Source organism: Zingiber officinale, chromosome 11B (assembly GCF_018446385.1).
Source record: "Zingiber officinale cultivar Zhangliang chromosome 11B, Zo_v1.1, whole genome shotgun sequence".
NCBI lineage: Eukaryota > Viridiplantae > Streptophyta > Magnoliopsida > Zingiberales > Zingiberaceae > Zingiber > Zingiber officinale.
This window is the reverse complement of record NC_056007.1, coordinates 86,893,874-86,899,947: the sequence shown is the minus strand read 5'-3', so window position 1 is coordinate 86,899,947 and position 6,074 is coordinate 86,893,874. Positions and strand designations below refer to the sequence as shown.

The window sequence follows — 6,074 nt, the reverse complement described above, 5'->3', positions numbered from 1 at the left end:
AACTAAGAAAATTCTAGTCATTTTACTATCAGACAAGTTAGCAGAAAAAGTAGGAGGTTTGATTTTCTCAAATATGCCTCAAAACTATTTTTTTTATATTTTTTTTTCAAAAAAAAATGATGAAGAATTACAAGTAGGAAGGAAAGTGCAAATGAGATGCAAGTAGAAGTATGAAACTAATAAAATGCGAGTAAACAAAGTAAACTAAATAAACAAAGCAGACTAATAAAATATGCAGAAAGAAAAGAAAAATTCGACTCGACTCAGGTTGTGTAGGCACAACACCCTCCCAGACTTAGGCTTTTCATCGTCTCAATGAAATCAATACGGTGGCGGGGGTGAGGGATAAGGGGGTCCCCGATGTGTGCTGGAGGAAAATCTAGGCATGCCATGAAGATGGCCAATGTGTTGATGATATTGATAAAGGGCATCTACTTGTTGTCTAGTAATATCCATAGCATCCATAAAATTCCTCATTCTTTCTTGGTCAACCTCATAGTCTTGAACGAATCTTGACACTTGACTATGGAAATCCCTAGTAAACTGAAAATGATCTTGTACCTCCCTAAACTGGTTGTCAGATAACTTGAAATGACCCTCCAACAATTGGTGTTGGGTATTTTGCTTCTCATGAAGGGAGTTTAAGGAGGTACGGAAGTTAGAAAAATCAAATCTAGAAGGTCTCGTACCATAGGCAAAAGAGTGCCTAGGAGGTTCCGGATATCCGGAAGGTTGTGAGAATCTTGATGACGAGGGCTCTTGGTGGTATTCGGTATCTTCTATAAGGGACGGAATAGTCTCGGGGTTTAAGTCAGTAATCACCCAGTTCACGGGGTTGCGAATTGAAGTGCGCTCGGGGCAAGAAAAGGGTAATGGAAAACCATTATTCCTAGGGAAGGCGAACTCATTCTCATCCCGACAAATCATCTTCATTGCAAGACAAGAATCAATGTTGATCTTGTCATTACCATGAATGACCTCTAACCCATCAAGCTCACCACCCGATTGAATGCTATTTGGGTGATCAATCCACCAAACACTATCATCCCTGAAGGTGCTTTAGCTGCCCTCAACAAATTTTGTAAGAAATGAAATCCAAAATCAAAATCCACTTTATTCAACATCGCCCAAAGAGAATAAAGCTCTACCTTTCTAACCACCCCCATCACTCTCTCCTCGACCAAAGATCGTTTTGCTCATCACTCGGTGAAGGTATCTAAAGGTCGAGTTTTGCATGCAGGATGTCTTAGCTCTAAAGGGTTCGTAAGGGTTCTTTGATCCGGTTATTGACATCCAAAATTCATTCCATTTAATCTCATCATCAAATCTACGAGCACCACCAGTAGGTAAACCAAAATAATTATTAAAATCACTAAACATCCATCGAACTTCTTTATTCATCAACCTAAAAGTTATGACCCCTATGTAGTCATCCTCAGAAAAAAATTTAACATCAATTGAGCTCAAGAATTCAAGGACTAGGCGGGGGTAAGTCGGTGAATGAGTGTACATAATATCCTTCTAGTCTAAGGAACTAATCATCCAATCCACGTCATCCCTAATTCCTAGCATATCCAAAGTAGTGGGATCCATATATCTAGTGTATATAATTCTTCTAGTGACAAGGATATCATATCTAGCTCTATGTTCATGATTTCTAAAAATAATATTAAATTCATTTTCATTACCTTCGTCGCGCTCCACCCTTTTTTCCTTTGCCTTTTGAAGAAGAAGCCTTCCCTTTGCCTTTGTTGCCTCCTGGTGCATCTCCTTCGCCAGATCCACCGCTTCCTCAACGAAGTCTCTTCAAGATTTACGACATGATGTGCAAGGTGAACTTTGAGAAATTTCTTGTAGGTGGAGATGGATCTTGAGGATGGAAGAGGAGGAGAAAGAAGAAAAATAGGGGAGTTGCTTCTCTCTTTCCGGATTTGTGGCCTGAAGAAGTATTAGATCTAGATGTAGATCTAAGTAAAGATGAATTGTAGAGGTAGGGATCGGGGTTTGATGAGGTGTAGTGGGGAGGAGAAAACTTTTGGGAGAGAAGGGAGATGAGAACTAGGGCTTTTTAGAGGGGTGGGTGGCACACACGGGTAGGGGCACGACCGTGTCTTATAGACATGACAGGGTAAGTAGGGTTTCTGCACGGCCGTGCCAATTGGCACGGCCCGTGCCTTCTTCCTCTCTACCTTGATCGCACGGTCGTGCCAATTGGCACGACCTGTGTCCTTCTTTTCTCTGCACTAGCCACACGGCCGTGCAAGGCTGCACGACCAATGGCCTTTGTCCCCCTGTTGGCTTTGCACAACTGTGTGGGGTCACACGACCGACTCCCTTAAGCGCACGGTGACTCACCTTTCGCCATTTTGGCTCCTCTAACGCCTCCACACCCATGAAACGCTCATGGCCAGCTCGTGGAGGCTATGCACATCCTGAAAATGAATACCCAAAAATAAAAAATAATAACAATACTCGACTAAACTTACTAGAGAAATAAAATGATAAACGGAATAATGAACTAAAATGAAAAACCCTTGGGTAGCCTCCCAAGAAGCGCTTGTTTTAGGCCTTTAGCTTGACCCCATTTCAGTTAGTGTGGACTAAACCCATGGAAGCACGACTATCCTCCTAAGGTCAATGCTCCAGTCTACACCTTTAGTTTCACTCATGCAGGACAAATGTACTTCTTATTGCTCGCTGAAAGGGACCTCTCTTGGAAACTGCATTCCTCAGCTTTGTCTATATTCATCTTGCTAGAATTTCCCTGAGAAGGGGAGACACAGTTAGAAGAATCAGATAAATCAAATTCTAACATTTCATTGTTGATCTCCAAGGATAACTTGTGACTTTTCACATCAATGAGGGCTCCAGCGGTGGCAAGGAATGGTCTCCCAAGGATGATTGGTATCTTAGGATCCTCCTCCATATCCAGGACAATGAAATCTGTGGGAATGATGCATCCGCCTACTTCTACTAGCACGTCTTCCACTATTCCCATTGGGTATCTACATGAATGGTCAGCTAATTGCAATGTCATAGTAGTCAGTTTAATGTTCTAGAGTCCTAACTTCTTACATAACGAGTACGGAAGTAGTCTAACGCTGGCTCCCAAGTCGTAGAAATCTTTCTGTATGAGTTCAGAACAAATTTTACAAGGTATGGAAAACTCCCTGGATCATGAAGTTTTGGTGGAATATTTGCCATAAGTAGAGCGCTATAATTTTTCGTTAATGCTACAGTCTCAAAGTCACCTTTCTGCCTCCTGTTAGATAAAATACCCTTTAAAAATTTTGTGAACTTCGGCATTTGGTGCAGTGCATCTATCAGAGGTACTTCTACTTAAATTTCCTTAATCTTCTTCAGGAATCGGTTGAACTCTTCATCCTTTTGGGATGTTATCAGTTTCTGAGGGCCAGGAATTGTCTAACTTTGTGGAGGAATTTGAAGAGTTCCTTCAACCTTCTTGGTGATCTCCTCTCTACCCTTGTTTTGGGTCTGATTGGGCATGAGGGGAGAGTGCTCTTCCTCTGAGTGAAGTCCTTTCTGAGTAGTGATTTGGGGGTCTCCCAAAGTTCGTCTGCTCCTCAGCTCGATGCGGTTGCAGTGTTCCACCGGGTTTATATCGGGCTTTCCTGGAAATGTTCCCTGTACTCTTGAAAAGGACTGGGCTATCTGGGCTATCTGGCTGTCTTGCATCTTTTGATGCTTTTCGAATTTTTCAGTCTTTGAGTCAATTGCTTGATCTCATTCTTCATCTCTTTTTGCTTTGAGAGAGCTTCTTCAAGAATCTTTTCGATTCTAGACAGTTGTGAAGGTTGTTGTTGTTGATAAGTTTGTTGTCCAGGTGAGTAGCTCTGTTGCCTAGGTTGATAGCTTTGTTTTGCTGGTCCTTGGTCCTGATTATTCCGGTACGAAAAATTTGGGTGGTTCCTCCATCCAAGGTTGTATGTGTTGGAGTACGGATTGTTTTGCTTTTGGTTGTAACTGACTATCACATCACATTGCTCAAGTTGGTTTATCTGTGCTTGTATTAGCCTTAGGGGGCAAGTATCTTGAGCGTGATCCATACTTCCGCAAGTTTTGCAAACACATACTATTGCATTGGCCGTGTTATTTCCCATGGCCTCAAGCTTCTTGGTCAGAGCGTCCAGCTTTGCAGACATGAGTGTGACTGCATCTACATCAAATTTTCCTGACGCCTTTATTGAATTCCCTGAGAAAAAACCACTAGATCTTTCGGTTGTCTACTGATGGTGGTTCTGTGCCACATTCTCTATGATCTCTTCAGCTTCATCAAGGCTCTTATTCATTAATGCTCCTCTTGCTGCAAAATCGAGGGATACCTTCGTGTGATAGTTGATTCCATTGTAGAATGTGTGTAGAACCAACCATTTCTCAAGGTTATGATGGGGGCACTGTCTCAGCATACTTTTGAATCTGTCCAAGGCTTCAAATAATGATTCTGATTCTATCTATTTGAAGCTTGCGATCAAATTCCTCATGTGAGGAGTTTTGCTTGGCGGGAAAAATTTGTCCAGAAATTTCTGCTCACACTGCTTCCAAGACGTTATGTTATTTGTTGGAAGAGAGTTTAGTCACTGCTTGGCTCTGTCTTTCAGGGAAAATCCAAAAAGAAGTAGCCTTACTGATTCTGGAGGGACCCCATTCACTTTCATAATACTGTAAAACTCGTAGAAAAGCTTTAAGTGATGATTTGGATCATCGTGTCGTCCTCCTCCAAATTGATTCCGCTGGACCATGTGGATTACTGCAGGCCTGATTTCAAAATTGTTAGCTTCGATTGACGGTTGAGTGATGCTAGACCAAACCCCTCGTGCATAAGGTGTTGTGTAATCCTTCAACAGTTTGTCAGCCATTTATGAAGATTCTTGTTCGGCTTGAAATGTTTTTTTGTAAGTTTCTTCTTCTCAGGAAAGTCCTATCGATCTCTGGATCGAACGGTAGAAGTTGTCTTGAAAGATTAGCTCTTCACATGCAAGAACAAGATATGGAATATTTCGAGTGTAAAATTAAACAAAATAAAATAAAAGGAAATAAAGTAAATAAAAGAGTTAAAATATTATTATTTTTAAGCGTTTTAATAAAAATACAGAAAATAAAGAAAAAAAATTATTTATCTCTGAAATGTAGAAATTAGAAAAAGGAGAAATAAAGAAAACAAAGTCAAGTCTAGTCTAATCTAATATGATTTTCGCTAATGTTATAGACGCAGTCCTCAGCAACGGCGCTAAAAACTTGTAACGATTCCGCAAGTGCACAGATTCGTCGTCAGTAATAAAGATTATCGATCCCACGAGGACTGGTTATAAGCACTAGCAATGGTTCACTTAGGATTAGCTAAACTACCGATGGTTGTAAGTTATCTAAAGAAAAGAGATTGGGAAACAGAAACGAGAACTAGTAAAGAGAAAGTAATTAACTTGGTTTATGAAGAGTTCTAGGAGTTCGGTTTCATTGTGGTGGTATTGATATATCATGTTCTATCCTTTACTCATTGTCCATCAACATGTATTCGTTGGAAGTTAAAGCACCTATCCTTGAGCACTAAATAGAGAAGATCCCTTTGAAATCCTATTATGGTTAACCCCTGTCACTAGGGCACCTAGGTAGATCACAAGAATGCAACTCTAATTGGTGTCATTAAGGATAGAAATAAGGGCTTGGTTTGGTCTCTTACTTCCTTGTGGAGAAGTTGCCTCACCTTTCAAGGAAATACCCTAGATGTCCGTGAACGGGTTACCCCTGTCACTAGGGCCCCTCGGGTATACGATCTAAGATACTCTCTCTACGAGATTAGCAATTCCTACACAATCAATTAATACGATATAGAAATCTAGCAACAAGTCTTATGCATAGTAGCTGAAACAAAGCAAGCGAAATCATCCAATGAATAAAGACATAAATGTGAGTCTTACATCAAAAGCAATTCACAACTACTCCCTAATCCTAGAATAAGGAATCTACTCCATAGACGCCAAAGAAAAATCTAAAGATATAATGTAATTAAGCATATAATTCTCAAACAAGATGAGAGAAAGAGAAAGGATGCTTAT

The 6,074-nt window shown here is 40.6% G+C and overlaps 1 non-coding gene across 1 annotated transcript; it reads left to right on the top strand.

Annotated features, from left to right (window-relative positions):
- The first annotated feature begins 4,398 nt into the window (after positions 1-4,398).
- Positions 4,399-4,504, top strand: LOC122035614. Its single transcript, XR_006127144.1, has one exon. It is a non-coding gene; the product is annotated as a small nucleolar RNA R71 (small nucleolar RNA).
- The last annotated feature ends 1,570 nt before the right edge of the window (positions 4,505-6,074 follow it).